Raw genomic sequence first — 18,531 nt, 5'->3', positions numbered from 1 at the left:
AACAGTACTCTATCTCTAAATTTGACATATAAATTACCTGGCAAATCCTGTTCTGTGTCTTCAATAAACTGTTCAATTTCCATATTTCTATATTGAAATAATGTGTTTAAGTGAATGCCTAAGTTGAACAGCCCCAAAGAAACTTAGATTAGATTATTCTGAAAAAGCAGATGAGGAAAGATTATGTAAGACACACTTGTTTTTATTGGATGCTAATTATGAAATTACACAAAAAAAATATTGACTGATTTAAGAATATTTTCCATTCATGTAACACTAATCGTAGTGTTTAATATTTTTAGCTCTTTATAAGCTTCTCAATTAGTCAGCAGAGTACAACATGGACATGACATGTTAACTTATCAAGGAGTGACCGGCCATATTTCAATGAACTAGGTATTGAAATTTTGGCACAGGTATATCACAATTGTTAAAATTGTCAAAACATATTTTTTTGTGTCCAGAAAGTGGTATCAATTGTATACAAATGTAACATCTATTTAGCAGCTATATAGCACTATGTGTATAGGAATTTGGTAACAGCATTCTCTCCAGCATTGAGTGGTCGAACTTGTTGCTTAGTGCATGAATTACATAATTATTCGAACAAATGTCTTTACCAGATATGAGTTTATTATATCTACAAACACCAGTTGTAATAAACAATTTTGAACACAAAGCTCTTCTCAAAAGTAGCATTTATAATTTTTAGCGAATAATTATGGGGATATTAGATTTGGTTCCCATACAAAACAAGTTTTAGGGCAACTTCGACTTGTAATAATGTTAATTGTTAACTGCTCCGTGACAAGTAACTGAAGAAGGAAAATAATATTGAATAAATAGATAAGTGTCTTAAAATACCTTGGTGTAGTATACCTTTAAATATCATTGTTGGTCTGCGAATGTTTAAACTGAATACTCAATACTGAATATTTTAATACACCGTAATTCAACTTATTTTTATGATTCTACTCACGTTTATGTATTTCTCGAATTCTTGATAAAGTAAATAATTAGCGTTAATATTCTAATTTCAAAACTCAAATCGAAGCTTCAGCAATCAAATCAATGTCTTTTTTCTTTTTTTTCCCCCATTTATTGGCCTGCAGGGTTTGTGCGTCTGCCTTGCAAAAAGGTTAGGAAGTGTGTTATTGGTAACGGAACTTGGAAAAGGATCAGGTAAATTTAGTAAATAAATAGTTTTAATTTTATATTGTTATAAAAAATTAATCTAGCTAAAATTCTATACATGTGTATAGAATTATTTATATTAGATATTTATATTAGATAAAAGGACAGAAATTAAAGTAGGAAAAGGAATTTAATGGGTAAAAGCGAGGAAATAAAAGCGGAACGGTCATGTCAAGGACAGGCAAAGAAAATATGACTAAAATCCCCAACGTCATTGCCACACTCACATATATCACTAGGCAAAAGGTTAAGCCTTGCCAAATGCAAGGGAATGCATGCATGGCCCAGCCTCATTGACCGCAGCTTTGGCAAGGCTATCGGCCATGGTATTGCCAAAGATTCCTGAGTGCCCCGGAATCCAAGCAAAGGAAACTGTGTGACTTTGATACAATAAATCACTACATGCAATAATGACTGGATGATTATTACTGTTACTGCTAAAAGGAAAGGATTGGAGGGCACTTTTAGCGTCAGTAAAAATAATTAAGATTTTCAACTTCATGATTAAAACGTACTCCAGAGACTTGAGCAGACCAAAACATTTTCGAGTCAATACTGAAGTTTCTGGAGGCAATTTTATTTCCACCTCTCCAGCACGAAAAGGGCGCTAATGCAACGTGAAAACTCGCAGCAAAAAGGCTTTTTGCTGGCGTAAGGCGTGTTGCGTAAACTTGGAACCCCACGTGACCATAAATCCAGGAATTACTCCGCGTTAAAAAATAAACAGTGCGATCCGGTGCGATACTTATAAAAAAACTTTTTTTTTCAACAAAAATAAATCTATAGTTCCACTTAGTAGACTTTCCACTTCCACGAGATCCGTATGCACGTGAAACCACGAGGCATTGCTAGTATTAAATACGATACACATAATATAATAAGTATTCATGACTTGGAAACAAACATAAATTTCTTATGTATATATATATACAGGGTGGTTTTTTGAGAAGGGCGGTGATGGCCAAGTCAGAAACTACGAGTCTTAGAGAAAAGTCGTGAAAGGAGTCATGCCCTCGATTTATAAGCAAACAATAATTGCATAATATTTAGTTTCTTACAATTTCTTGAACTTTTATATTTTTTTATGATAATAAGGGACGAGACGAGCAGGACGTTTAGCTGATGGTAATTGATACGCCATGCCCATTACAATGCAGTGCCGCTCAGGATTATCAAAAAAAAACAAAAATTCTGAGCGGCACTACAATTCTGCCTTGGTAATCGAGAGAGCAGTAAGTCAGAAAAGGCGGTTACGAGAAAACAGCGCGCAAAGTATTTGTCACAATTTAAGCGTTTGTGACAAAATTATACACTCGATTTTTATGTTATACATGTCAAAAGAAAGGAAAAAATGTGTTCTTTACAGAAGAAATACATTGTTTTAACATTTTTAATAGGGTTATTCTAAAACATCACAAATCGTGTCTTCATTACCATATCCTTAACTTATTTTAATCAATATTTAGGTAAGAGGGCAGTAACTGCCATAGATACTGCACTCTTGCTTAGTATTATTTCATACTGCTATATTGCTTAAAGAATCCAAAATAATAAATTTAAATTACTACTTAAAACGGCAGTAAAGAAGCATTATACTGCCCTTTACCTTAGATTTTTAATTATATTTTGACCATTTCACTATGGAGTAAAGAACGTTACTGCTTTTTAGAGTATTATAAGTAAGGTCTTTTCAGAATTTCTTAAGCAGTATGTCTGTAAATAGTAGGGAAAATAAAAATATCGTTATTAAAAATATTATTCATCACTTTATAAGTTACTGTGTTTCATTTTCTCCGACTTCTTCTTCCTCGATTGCCAAGTTTTCAACATTATTTACAAACAAATTTTCCCAAAAAAATCTACGATTAACAGGCATTAACGGACACAAGTTTTGAATTATCTGCTTTTTCCTTACGTCAGCAATTCCTCTTTCAATAATTCTGTGACCTGACCACAGAATTATTGAAAGAGGTATTTCTAGGTAAACAAGGTATTTCTTTTAATTTAAGAACTTTCACCTGTAAAAAGCTTAATGATCGGAATGTTTCATCTTTATGGTTGGTTAATCTTGTAATGAATATCTAAACTCCCTCTGATAACTTGTACAGCAACTATGTCTTTCAAGTATACCCTGGGCTGAGTATTACGGAGCCTATGCTGAGATGATTATTTAAGTCGGTGACATTCATTTTTTTAACAGTTACATTTTTCGTACAAGTTGCGACACAATTGACATAATCATTAAAATCATAAACCTTCCTTTGCTTTTGTAGAGATTTTTTAACCAAATGATGATATCGGCTGACACATGGCAGAGGCAATATCTTCTTATTTTCGTCCCGATATCACTTCATTCCACAAAACAGCGACCGTTTTCTGTTTATCTGTGAATTTGCTAGGCACAAAGCTCTCGTTGAAGCATATAACACGAGTGGTAAACAAGACAATTTTGAATATATCTATACGTTAAAGCAGCACTACCTTTTAAAGATCCGCTGAAAAATAAGTAATTCTAGTTCTTCATTACTTTCCTGGTTTTTCACATCATTTTGATATTCCTCTCTGCTGTTAATGTATCTTTCGTTATGTTTCAGATAGGCATTGCAGTTTACACAATCTGAACATATATCTTCCTCACTGTGCTTAGTTTCTTCTTTATGCATTTTATACCCTGTACAAATTTCGCATTCTTAGTTAGAAAGAGTTACAAATGAAATATTCATTTGTTTTGTAACAAATTCGTATGAAATTTTATGGTCTGGATACTTGGCTTTGAAATCCTCGTAGATAATCTTAAGAGTCACATCGCTCGACAAATACCTTCTTCTCGGAGCATGTTCTCTTCGATAGTGTGATATGACTGGTTTATACTGAAGAACGTGGTTTCTAAATTTACTTACTGTGTTTATTTTTTGTCTAATGTTATGTTTGCCCCTCTTATCTTATTGATCAGATATATCTTTTCTAATATTTTGAATTACCTTTTGTCATTTTTTTTATTATATCCTAACGTGGTCAGAAAAAACGTTATACACACTTCGATTTTCTCATTATCAGATGTCAGAAAAAAAAAATTGTACGTTTTATTGCGCTTATAAGTGTTGCTTTCATTGACATTTTTTCTTGATTGAACCTTCCTTGACTTCGGATGTAAGGTTCTTTATCATTACTCCTTGTGCTTCCCAACCAAGGTTCAAATAATTATCGTGTATCTTCCAACCGCATCATGAGTGAATTTATCGTTACATTTTTTTGGGTATAAACGGTACAAATATAAAGTATTATTATTCAAAACGGATTAGTAATTAGCTTTATTTTCCATTTAAGTAAGTTGTTTATTTCACATAACAAAGCATATTAAATAAAAGGATTCCTTACAATATTTAAAATAAACAATAATTACTCACCTTATCGCGTCTCGAAAAGGCATAAATAAAATAAAATCAGACGACCATCACTCAACCGCGCTACTTGAAGCGAAATGACCGAATATTTTGATCATTAATACGTAGCTAGTAGAGCAGTAACAACCACTTACTGCTCTACTGATTTACAAAACTATTAAATTATTTCATCTTTTGTTATGTTATAAAAGCAGTAAGTGATGATACTGTGCTATAGTGCTGTGATAGTGTTCATTTAGTGATTGTTTTAACAAGAGCAAAGCATAACTAATTGTAGCTAGGTCATGAGCTATAGCGACTAAATATGTTCTATAATTTGTTTATTTATTGACGGACATTTTTTATATCTATATTGTAAATTTCCCAAGATAGTTATGGTACCTAATGCGGTTATTAGCAAATTTAGAAACACATTAGAAGCTTCTGATCACACTATACTAAATTTAGTTATTGAATCAGTCACCACTTAAAGCGCGACGAATTCAAACGTGTCGTATAAGTACGAGGATGGCTCCAGTGTTGTCCAGGCACCAAAAAATTGGCCTTTGCCTAGACCTGGCCGTTGGCTCAGTTGAAAACAGAAAATGAAAATCATGGGTGAAAGTTAGCAAACATAACAAAGAGAATAGGTGTTTTACAATCAGCAGACTTCAGAAATGATCTACAAATGGATTCCAGATGTTTAGACATATAGGTATTTAAATCTTGTGACACCGTTTATTCAAAAGCAAGATACTACTACTCCTACGAGACAGTATTAGTGCAAAAGAAAATTTTGTTGTAACGTTGAGATTTCTTGCAACAGGATATTCATACCAAGATTTAAATTTCATTTCTTGAATATCCCAAGCCCTGCTGACAATAACTATCTCTGAAACTTGTTTGGGCTATTATTATTATTATTCGGGAACATAAAACTAACATACGTCATCCCCGCACAAAGAGCCACTAGCGACTGAAATCAGTAACTAAATGCGATTACATTTTCTTAAATGCGTTTCTGATTAGGCTTCTAAATGATTCAGTCATTCAGAAACCATCCTTACTTCTGAAATTAGGAAGCTAGATTGCTGAATGCAATAATTATACTTGTCTAAATTCAGTTACTTTTTACGCTTTACTTGAATCAGGTTAGCAGGTCTTCCTCAGGGATCATTCTTCAAATCTGTGGTTCAATGTGATTACTACTCTGTAAAATCAATGAATGAAAAAATATGAAATTGAACACACTTTTCACTCTGAAATCGCCTTACAAAATATTATAATCAGAAACAACATATTTATAATAAATTACCAGTACATGTAATTAATTAATAAAGAAATAAAAAAAAAATATTTTCACTCTCCTCATCCTTCTTGCAGTGTTCTATTGTTTGTAAATAAAATAATCACTCTGTAGATAAAGCAACAATACTTTTAGTGTTAATATTGAGGGTATTTGTAAGTTATTTAGTTTGTAATGTTGTTCATAAAATTTCTTAGCACCTAAATGTTTATGCCTTTGTTTTGTTTTGTTTTTCTTCTGTATAATGAATATTGTTTGTAGTTTTAAGTTGTTTAATTTTTCTTTAAAAATAAGTAATTTAATTTAAGTAGTTACTTAATTAAGTATTAAACTTTAAATTTAAATAATATAATATGTCTTCCGACGACCTTATTGTACATGGTAAAACTCAAATGAGTTTATGTATGTATAATAATTGTGTTAGCTATAATATGTAATTTGTTAATAAGAAATAAATAAATAATAATAATAATGTGAGAAGCTGGCCTAAAAGGGAATTTAAACATAAAGTTAAAATATATTTAGCACATAAATGTTATTATAAGATCAGTGAATTTTAAATAGAAAATGACTTTGAATCTTTGAAGTAACATTGATAAATATATACCTATTTAGTACCTACATATTATGAACATAATTTTGTATTTAACTATGACATTTATAATAATTTTTCGTGATAATGATATGGTTACTCTTATTTTTAAATTCATGATGCGTTTAATTTAATTTAACTTTATTTAACGCTGTATTCAATTTGGTTTGATTGATAATTATTGTGATTTGATTATAATTTCTATGTGTCAAATATTTGTATGCTCAATAACGGGCACGACGTGGAGAGCTAAAATGTATTTAAATTATTTATAATGTATTATCCTTGTCAACAAGTAAAGATCTTACTAACTTACATACTTACTGCGAACCCAGTTTAGAAGTCCAGGCAGACCCAGAACATAAACCTGTTTATTTCACTTCAATTCACAACTCTGGCTACGATGAACTGTGTCCATATTAAACACTGCGCACTTTCGAATTCAGTCAGCGCAGTTCTAGGTGTCATGTTATTGATCCAGTTCTCCCTCTCTCTCATATTATGTTAGCACCTTTATGAGTATCTACTAACGTTACTTCCGTCAGAAAATTATTCTGAGTTACCTCCAAGTCACGCCTAAAGAAGTTATACTTCAACAATAAACACAATAAACTAGCGTTTGTTCATACGCTACCTATATTCATTCAGATTATTCATTTGATATTGCCCTTTAGGGGCTCTTATTTTAACATAATACTTCCTATTATTTTTGCCTTGTGATATCAATCATAACAGATGTACAGTTTAATGTTATTATTGATATATTTAGTAAATAATCTTGCCCCAAACTATGCACAGTTTCTACTATGAACTATCTACTACAAGCAGGGGCGTGCATTCGTTTTCTAGCAAGGTAGGCACTGTAGATCTAACTAGTCGTAGTTAGAAGTTTGGTTATAGAATAACGGAACCAAATGAACTAAGTTTAACACTATATTTATAAAGGTTCTTAACGAGGTAGGCAATGTAGATACAAGTACCTACTTTAATAATATAATATTATGGTATCGCACACACAACACGAAGAGATTGAAGTTATGATTTACTCTCGACATGTCAATTTTGCACTAAAACTTACTGGTTGGATGTAAAATATAAATTTTGTTTAGTACTTATAGAATAATGGATCTAAATTACCCAATTTTAAGTTATATTATATTAATAAGGTTCTCATTAAGGTAGGCATTACCTAAATGATATACTTTACACAATATAAGTGCTTACTTAAACTTACATAAATACATTTATCATTCATGATTAGGAAACAAACATCCCTATGCATCATTATAATAATAATATATCATATTAGTCTATCCATCCTACTCTAGTTTACTTCTCACTCTCACAGTCATCTCCATATAACGCATGCCATCCTAGTACAAAGTATACCTACAGTTGCAATATTGTATGCTAGGTACCTACATTGATAAACGAACGACACAAGGCACACGGTCAAGAAGATAAGGAAACCGTTGTAAGAGTTCACTATACCCGGCTCGCTTACTAACTTTATTATATTTCAGAGTGTTATAAATATTGTATCCTATGGTGTATATGGGCAGAGGGCAATGGAGAGGGCTATGCTCGGAGTATCCCTGCGAGATCGAATCAGAAATGAGGTCAGAACCAAAGTAACCGACATAGTCCAAATGATTGCGAAACTGAAGTGGCAGTGGGCAGGGCACATAGTTCGATGTACAGATTGGGGCAGTAAAGTCCTCGAATGGCGACCACGTATCAGAAGACGCAGTGTTGGTAGACCCCCAACAAGATGGACAAACGATCTGGTCAAGATCGCCTGAATACGTTGGATGAGGGCAGCGCAGGACCGATCGTCGTGGAAATCTTTGGGGATGGCCTTTGTCCAGCAGTGGACGTCGACCGTCTGATGATGATGATGGTATATATAATTAAGCGGAAATACAGCCGGGGAATGGATATTCATACTATTATTGCGTTGTAGAATAGGGCTCAATAAACTTGAAATTTTATTGTATTAAATTATTTAAAAAGAGAGAGAGAGTTTTTGGGTCCAATATAGTTAATATAATATTGAAAACCTCATAGCCTTGTCGTTAATGGGCCTGCTATAAGGTATGGTTCCCGGGTTCGAATCCCGATATTCACAAGCATTATATGTTATGGATGTTTGTATGTATATTGTATTTCATATTTCGTTGACTGACACTGAGTGTTTGCGAAGAACAGAAAAGAAAGATTTGGATATCTTCTCTTAGAAGACTACAGCAACTGTCAACTCCAAGTGTCACGTTGAGCTGCTGAAAACCGGTGTTGTGTTGTTGTCTTCTGCACTTACATAACAATGTACTGGTCAGCAACTTTTAGCAGTGAAACATGTGCCGCACAGTTCATTTTTATATTTCAAATAGCTGACCCAGCAAACGCTGCATTGCCATAAAAAGTAATAAAAAAAAAATTTGGGGTATAAAATATAGATGACGACTAATTCTCAGAACTACCAAATATAACGTACATAAAATTTATCGTACTACAATATTCATTATATTCGATTGCTAAAAATTAAAAACAAAAATTTAGTGGTGGACTACCATTAACATTTAGGGGGATAAAAAATTGTTCGGTTCTCAGACCTACCCAATATGCACTTAAAATTTCAGGAGAATCGGTCAAGCTGTCTCGGAGGAATTTAACTACAAACACCGCGACATGAGATATTAGTTAATTTTTTTTACTTATCTTATTTAATTTAGTATTTTAAGATTGTCATTAATATTATTAATTGAAGGGGTGTTTTTTTGTTGCTTTTAAAGTGTTTTCTATTTTATAGTATTAAAGTAGATATTTATGGCTTTATATAACATAATATATAATAATACGTCTTACTACAAATAGAGATAAATTACTACCTTCTACTGTCAGTAATTAGCTGTCAATAATCTGAAGCTGTCCCAATGTACCCGATAAGTCATTCTTATCGCCTTATATTGGGACGCGTTAATTGAAATTTCCATACAAACTTCTATCGCTGGTAGGTAAGCGTCTATCGTCGTCCCATTGACAGACAGCGTGTACGAATAAGATGAGTTACCGTCGATAAGTTTATTGGGACAGAAAAGTCAACGATAGTTACGATTATTATCTCAAGTAAGAGATAGAAAGAATATTGGGAACGGCCGAAAAGGTAAAGTGGTCTACGATAGTAAATCTGGCGTCAACACATTAGATATATATATATATAATACTAACAAACAGGGCCCGTACGTCGCATATCCCTTCAATACTACCTCACAAAAAAACTGTCAACCATGACTCTCAATGAAAGGGGTGAAATTATGAAAACCTTTGACCTACATACATGTACATTGATATCTATCTAGACCCTACTCTGGAAACGACTATCTTTAATATCATAGTATATTATACTACCTGATCCACCACGACTTCGTCCGCGTACATACAGTTCTGAGCCCGTAGTAGACACTTTTCAATTAAATTTTTAACATGAAAGAACACTTATAACTATATTTACAATACTATGACTTCATAAAATTAAAACTATCATTACTTTGAAACGTACCAAGAATACTGGCAGCATTTCCGCGTTGGATAGCAAGGCTGATCCGTTGACCGAGATAGCTGCCATCGCTTGGGTTTCCAGTAGCCAGTTATTGAGGCGCGAAGATAGTATTTTAAACATTTTCCGCGCCTCAGGTCCCCACGGATCAAGTGTCTCGACACCAAACGGCACAAAGATGTATGACTCACTGAGATCAACATATTTACGACGCTTGCCGTCTTCGGCAGTCGAAGCAGCAGCCCCAGCACCAACTGACGTAACTTGAACACGAGAAGGAGCCAGAGTGTCGACACAAGTCGCGTCCCACACCAGCTCTCCTTAAGAACACTTATAACATATTATGCTGTCGCGACACTTTTTGGAAATAATGATGTGTTCTACAAGTCGTAGTACATTATTTTAATTTTATTCTCTCAGCAATACTTTATGCAGCGTACGCGATGTATAGAATATTTTAGTTAAGTTTAGTATCTTTGTGTTACATATTGGAGTTTGAGTAAGAATCACTAACTTTTTGAAAATATAATATAGCCTATGTCATCCAGAGATAGTGTAGCTCCCCAACAGTGATATAATTTTTCAATTCGGTTAAGTAGTTTTGGAGCCTATTCAATGCAAACAAACAAACAAACAAACAAACAAACAATCATATCTTTCCTATTTATAATATTAGATACTATATGTGTATGTATATGCAAACAACCATACTGGAAGTGTAGTACTATCTGGTAAGAACCTAATTCAAGTAAGTACACACTAGAAACCGCAGTAAGTTCGATGAAGTATATGTACCAGGATCGCATAAGGTATCGAGAGTTATAAATAAAGTATTACGTATGAATTGAGGCCTGATAGAGCGTCACTGCAGCAACGTCACAGATTGGCACCCGTACAACTATTATATGTCTTTTGTCTCTCTTTGAATCACTGAAGCCCGACGCTGATCGCGTGCAACAACGTCACGTACATGTCGTATATTATGTAAAATTATGTTTTGTCGGACAAGTTAAAATTAGAAACAATACAACTGTTTATCTCTTGTCTCTCTTTAGTTCGCATATGAGCCTTTCGCTCATCACGTGCGACAACAACCAATATGTCGACGGCCTCACCTCTAGCAGGTGCAAGCTATAGAGGACAACCAGGCTGCATATTTGTATAATATATGTATATATATATTTTCTAGCGGACCCGACAGATGTTGTCCAGTACACACTTGTTAAATTTGAAAAGTCGGTCCAGAACGCGTCCGATCGCAGCTAAATTCAAAGTGCCATTAAATCTGTAATATCTTCGAAAATATTCATTTAAATCATATGCTGTAAAGGGTCATATAGATCTATATTAAATCAACGATGTATTTGAGGTATTTAATAAGATAAGGATTAAGGCTGTATTGGTTAAAATGGCTTCGAAAATTAGCCATTATTTGTTGTTTAAAAAGTAAATGACAAAAAAATGTTATTGTGGGATATCCATAAGAGATAGACATATACCATAGCGGAGTTTTCTGTAGAGCTTTTCAATGTGTACAATAGTTAGTACATTATTTTGATAAATCTCGTAGGGTTCAGCCTGAGTTTGCAATGTCAGCGGAAAAAATGTAATTATTTACGACATCACATTAGAAACCTCAAAAATAACAGTATTTCTCCATTATTATTTAATCGATGTTATTATACATATAAACCTTCCTCTTCAATCACTCTACCTATTAAAAAAACGCCATCAAAATCCGTTGCGTAGTTTCAAAGATTTAAGCATACATAGAGATTGAGGGACAGAGAAAGCGACATTGTTTCATACTATGTAGTGTTAATGAAAATTGTCTTTTTGAGGCTCAATCACGCCTAAACCACAGATCGTATCGACATGAAACTAACACCATTCGATGCGAAATTTATCCTAGATGGATTAGGGCTACTTATTTGGTTGTTGTATTTGTAATAAGATGAATAAAATTTCATTTATTTCCTTTGAATATTCACCCAGCGAAGCGGCTAGTAACATATTATATAAAAAAATATTTTCACCTTTCCAGCATGAAAAGGGCGCTATTGCTACGTGAAAACTCGCAGCAAAAACACTGTTTGCTGCGAGCGTGAGGCAAAGTGACTTAAATTTCGTACCCCATATCACATCCGGGAATTACTCCGCGTTAAAAAAATGAACAATGCGATCCGGTGCGTTCCGAAACTCATTTTAGCCTTGCGTATTATCTCATTGTCACAAAAATTTATATGTTACCTACTTATCGAAATTCAGATTTATAAATTTTACTATTGCCTTTTTAAAGACTTAATATTTAAAATAAATACTAGTAACGATATCTGTAATAAACATTGTTAAGTATTATCTTAATTGTTTCTGTTACTATAACCTATAACACTTTTCTCGCTAGTCGAGGTGATAAGTTGTATGTTTCACACGAGAGCAAATGTTTTTATTGTCTCGTGCCTTTAAATAACTCACTACCTCAGTAGTCTATATGAGAATCACTCGCTACGCACGTGATTCAATTCTAGACTACTTCGCTAATTCGTGACTTAAAGTCAGCACTCACAGCAAATAATAACTTTGCTCACTTGTTGAACATACAACTATTATTTCATCAAAGTAGCGATCGTAATGTATACATTACCGCCATCTCATGTGAAAGTCATTTATGACCTTTTGGTACATCTCTATCATCAAATTCTGTCAATTCATTTTGTATTACTTCTTGAGAACAAATGTTTTTAAAGTGAAATTCTTATGACATCGTCTCAAACTGTGTGTTGCATGTCACGTGACGGTCGGGCGGCGCCTATAGTTCGCAGCAGTTGACCGTGTAGTGTATAGACTATTGAATGAAACCCTTATAAAATATTGTTTTCAGTTTTTTTTATATGTGTATGTAATGTAAATAATTGTTATGTATTATGTATTTCGTACTCTCCCTGATTAAAAATATTGATTGAAAAGTATTCGGAATCAGTCACCCCATGTAAGCTTTATATATACATGAAAAAGAATTGAAAGTATTCAAATTTCATCATTTTTAATCCTTTTCAATCAATATTTATAACCAGGGCTAAGACAAAGAGTTCAATAAAATATAAGTTGGACACTTAGTCTACTTTTATTATTTCACAATATCATTCCAATTTTCCAAGTATAAAATTAAGATTGATAAAGCGATTTTATACCATTAATGGAATATTATTCCAAAAATTTTTAGTTAAATGTCTATAATGTGAAAAAAAGTTTCACTTTGACCGTGGTTTCATAAAACCACACAATCCTTTGTTTTTTATAGACTGTGCGAAAAAAGTCACTAAGCCCTATCTTTACAGCTAGAGCAATGCTAATCATTCAATCTAGTTAAAATATAAAAAAAAATTGTACGAGAATTTATTAATTGTACACCAATACTACACTGGCCTGAAAAAGTAAGTATCACACTTTTCAAATTAATTTTTTTTCTTAACTATAGAAGGTAGAGATTTAAGATTAAAACATTTTGTTGCAAATTTTATAGGCTTTAATTTTTTATTTAGGCAACTAAAATTATATATTAGTAACATTTTTAACGTAAAAAAGATAAAACAATGAAAATAGGCATTTTTAGTTGAGTGTAAAAAAATTCAACTACAATGTATTACATGTTATTTAATTTTTAATAACTGGTATCGCCTCCTCGAGCTCTTATTACAGCTTCGAGCCGGTTTGGCATACTGAACACTAGTTTAGTACTACACTAGTTACTAATATTAACCCATTCTTCTACCTGGCTAGCCTCTCAGTGGTGGTCTGACTAGCCTCCCAAGCTCATCCCAGGCGTGTTCAATCGGGTTGAGATCAGGACTTCTTGATGGCCAAGCCATCACGCTGATACCGACCTCCTGAATATACTCTTGTACGATATGAGCCGTGTGTTGCCGGGTATTATCATGCATCAGCGTCGATCCATCACCCATATTTGATAAATACGGCCCTGCATACTCATTGAGAATCTCTTGAGCATATCTTTGCCCAGTGAGTTTGCCCATTTTCTATGGCTACTAGCTCTGTGCGACCTTCTGAAGATATACCAGCCCATAGATGTACACTGCCTCCACCGTATTGGACTCTTTCTGAGATGCAGGCTTGAAGGTATCGCTCACCAGGTCGCCTGTAAACACTTCGCCTTCCATCAGAAGTGTAAAGGGAGAATCGAGACTCATCTGCAAACAAAATTCTTAACCATTCTTCTTCATCCCACTGCATGTGTTCATGGGCGCATCGTAGTCTCGCTACTCGATGCTGTCTCTCGAGTTTTGGGCCACTCGCTGGTCTTCGGGGTTTCAAATTTGCTTCAGCAAGTCTTCTTCTCACTGTACTGTCACTAATGTAGTCCCTCCGGGTGTGAAGTAGCTGTTGCTGGACTTCAACTGCATTTTGGTGGCGATTTCTTAACACAGTGGAAATAATATAAGGATCTTCTCGGGCACTGGTACACCTGGGTCTGCCATTACAAGGTCTCCTCAGATGGTGTCCAGTCTCTTCGTACCTTCGCTTTACCTTCTGGACCGTTCGTACTGTCACACCCACCATTCTTGCAGTGCGACGCATACTAATGCCTAGTTCCAGAAAAGCCATGATCCTAGCACATTCTTCAACTGAAAGAGGCATGATAAATAAATGTTATGTGCTTTTTAGCATAAATTTTTAAAACAAGACCCATCGATCTTGAAAAAAATTTAAAACAAAGAAAAATGTGAATGGTAAAATTGTAATTCGGAAACTCCACTTTGAAAAAGGAATGGTTTTGTTTTTGAAGTTTTTTTTTCAGCCAATTCTTAAAAGAAGGTTTCCGACTATAAAGTTTTTATGTACAAAATTTAATTCTCTTTGGAGTCCTTTTTATTTCGAAAGTATATCTTGTGAACTTAAAACGTTATCCCAATTTTAAAATTGTGATACTTACTTTTGAAGGCCAGTGTATTTATAATGTCATAGTTTTGTAAAAAAAAATTGTATTATGTTTGTAATAAATTAAAAACGGTAACGGTAAAAAGGTAACCTAGCTCTATCCGATTTCTCAAGGCCTTTGGTTCGACCCCCAGCCTTAAATACATTGAATAATATTTTAAATACAGTTGCTCAAAAAGTGTCGTATTACAGGGACGTATAGTGTTCGGGATGTAGGCTATTACATAATCGAGCTTTTTCTTTACCTTTTCCCAACTCGTGCGTTCTCTTTCCCAATTGTCAAAATAATGTCTATTAAAAAAAACCAACCACGAAGTTTTTACAAAAAAAAATCATAGAAGTTTTTATGATTCATGCAAATATTTCTAAAAATAAGCTTCTAATATGTTTCAATATCAGATTTAATGATTTCATTCAATGAGTTAGGTTAGGTTTCATTTCATTTCGTCTCATTAAATTTCATTTTCATTTCATACCTATCAATAAAAAAAATCTACTGAAGACATGGCTGTATGGGCACAGTTCCCTTTGCCTACCCGGAATGGATGAAGAAAACAAAAATATAATCTATATCTACAAATCTTCACCCTCCCTTCACTCACCTGAGTCCACCATTATAACCTCACCTTCGGCTACGCCTCGGCTCGGGTAGACATTTGTCGGAACTCTTTGCAATGACAGGCTTTCCGCACTCGTAATGAAATATACTATATCAACACGTCTTGATGTCCAGGAATACGACGACAAGAACATAAACCCGATTATTACAAAACAGTCCACGTAATATACCTTTACGGACACTGGCTACGGGCGGACTGTTGCATCTGAAATACTGAGCTTCTAGTATTTGTATGTATTATCTGTATTGCTCACTTTAGATTTCAGTCAGCGCAGTTCTAGGTTTCATGTTATTGATCCAGTTCTCCAGCTATCTCACTCTCTCACCTGTTTACCTTCGCTACTTTATGAGTTCCTGGTCACCCGATGCAACGAAGATGCACTAACTACTTGTCTGTACGTTGCTACTGCAAATTTTTAAGATTTATTTATTTATTAAGAATAAAGATGTTTTATTAATGTTTACATTGAACAATAATTATTATGAAGTACAATAGTGATATTATATGATGTGCATATATACAATACTATTTTTCTAAATATCACATTCACCGGACCTTGCAACTTTAAGGTTCGACTGGCCGTTTAAAATTTAAAGAAATCAACAAATAAAATTTGAAAAACAAAATTTGAAAAACGACCAACTGAGCCAACCGTTCGAGTATCGTAGAGTTGTAAAAACTTCTTTGCTTTGTTCAACTCTCAGGTTGTGGCTAGTCCCGCGTCGTTCATAAAATTTTGTTTTTCAAGTTTTATTTGTGTATTAATCCTAGAAGTGATAGATATCACTCTAAATACATAACATATTAAATAAATCATGTTTTGTTTATGTCTTCTATTTAATGATCGAAATAAAAAAATTGGCATATGTTGAGACTGTCGATAGAAGAAAAAAAACTTCATTTAAATTTCATAAAGTTTAAAACAGTTAAATTATTAGTTAATTATTAAACATTTTAACGTTTGGTGAGATTAAAGAAGGTTTAGAGACGATATTCACAATAATAGACGTACAAACCTGTGCGACCAGCTAACTGAGGTTGATGGGCGATGGCTAGTGCTAGAAGAGGGCCACACAGTTTCTTATAAAAGAAGCTGGAGGAAGTAGCTTCCAAGTACCACTTGAAAGTCCGTGGAACTCGAGGTGAGCACACTGAAGCAGAAGATGGTGTGTATGACATTTCCAACAAGAGGCGTATGGGTTTGACTGAGTATGATTTATTTATTAGGTTTATTTACAATCACTTACAATAATACACACAAATATAAAATGTAGAACTAAAAACTAAGAACTAAATGTAGTTATTACTTACAAATAAACACAGCATGCACAGAAATAATTAATTTTAGGTAGGTATTATATAGAATAAGTTACGAATTAAACATTTTTTTTTAAATTAATAAGTCAATTATACACAGTTACATCAATTTTCCAATTATAACATTATTAAAGATTACCAATGATGCTGCAAATGGTCTTGCGGAATTTGGCTAAGGAATCAGAAAATATGTCAATATCAGCTACGCTATAAGAATGTATTAATAAGACTATGATGCTGTGCAGGGAGATGTACGATGGCATTGTTGGACTTATCAAAATTGATAAGTCACTGTAAGCTACGAACTGCAATCAGCATTTTGAAAGTGAAACTTTTATTACATCGTCTCAAACTTTTCGTCTGTGTGTTGCATGTCTAGTGACGCTCGGGCGGCACCTATAGTTCGCATATTGGATGCAATTGCGTGCGGGTGGAAGAGTAGGTTCAAACCCCACACACTTGATAAAGTTATTTTATTTTATGAAAATGTAAAGCATAATATATAAATTTGTTTTTTTTTCTATGCTGATATTAATACCTATGTTATTTTGTGAAACAATTTTGTGCATCGCGGTTTCATAAAACCACACAATTGCTTTTTGTATTTATCATTTTAACATAAGTTGGTAGCTACGATACACTAGTCAGCGAGGCTCTATGAGAGCTCCAGACACGCGGGCAGTCATATAATATACTGTTCTCGCATTAAGTCTGGAATGAAGGGAGACATCAGAGATAGTACAGTGCTCTGTGACGCCATACCTGGGCATGTTCATGTCGTGCGTAGTTAACATGATGCGGGAGACAGTAAGATCCGGAGATAAATTACTAGCTTCTACTGTCACTAATTAGCTGTCAATAATCCGAAGCTGTCCCAATATACCCGATAAGCTATTCTTATATCCTTATATTGGGACGCGTGAATTGCAATTTCCATACAAACTTCTATCGCTGGTAAGCTATACGTCGTCCCATTGATGGACAGCGTGTGCGGATAAGGTGAGTTACCGTCGATAAGTTTATTGGGACAGAAAAGTCAGCGATAGTTACGATTTTTATCTCAAGTAGGCCGCAACCGAAGATAGACTGAATATTGCCACATATCGCAGCGGTATAACATCCAGTAGGTACTTGCAAATATACGTATATGAAATACCAGGATCGCATAAGGTATTAAGAGTTATGAATGAGATAATGCGGTCTGAGGGGTGAGGAGTGACTGGATATAATTGACAACGCCAAATTTTAATGAATATAATATATTGAGTCTTGTGCGAGAAAGATAAGAATGAATAATTCAACTTAAGAGTTCAACACGTTACTACATAATGTTGTCATGTTAAATTTATTGAAATTTGTCTTAATTTTTGATCAAAATGTTAGCAACATTTGACTGACTTATATACTTTTAAATTATACAAGCTCCTGCCCGCGTTCTACTACGTGGAGTCTATATCCTTTTATTATGAAAATAAGGGACGAGACGAGCAGGACGTTCAGCTGATGGTAATTGATACGCCCTACCCATTACAATGCAGTTCCGCTCAGGATTCTTGAAATACCCAAAAAATTTGAGCGGCACTACAATTGCGCTCGTCACCTTGAGA

Source organism: Leptidea sinapis, chromosome 2, assembly GCF_905404315.1.
Source record: "Leptidea sinapis chromosome 2, ilLepSina1.1, whole genome shotgun sequence".
Taxonomy (NCBI): domain Eukaryota; kingdom Metazoa; phylum Arthropoda; class Insecta; order Lepidoptera; family Pieridae; genus Leptidea; species Leptidea sinapis.
The sequence above is the reverse complement of the archived record's forward strand: the minus strand, read 5'-3'. Positions refer to the sequence as shown.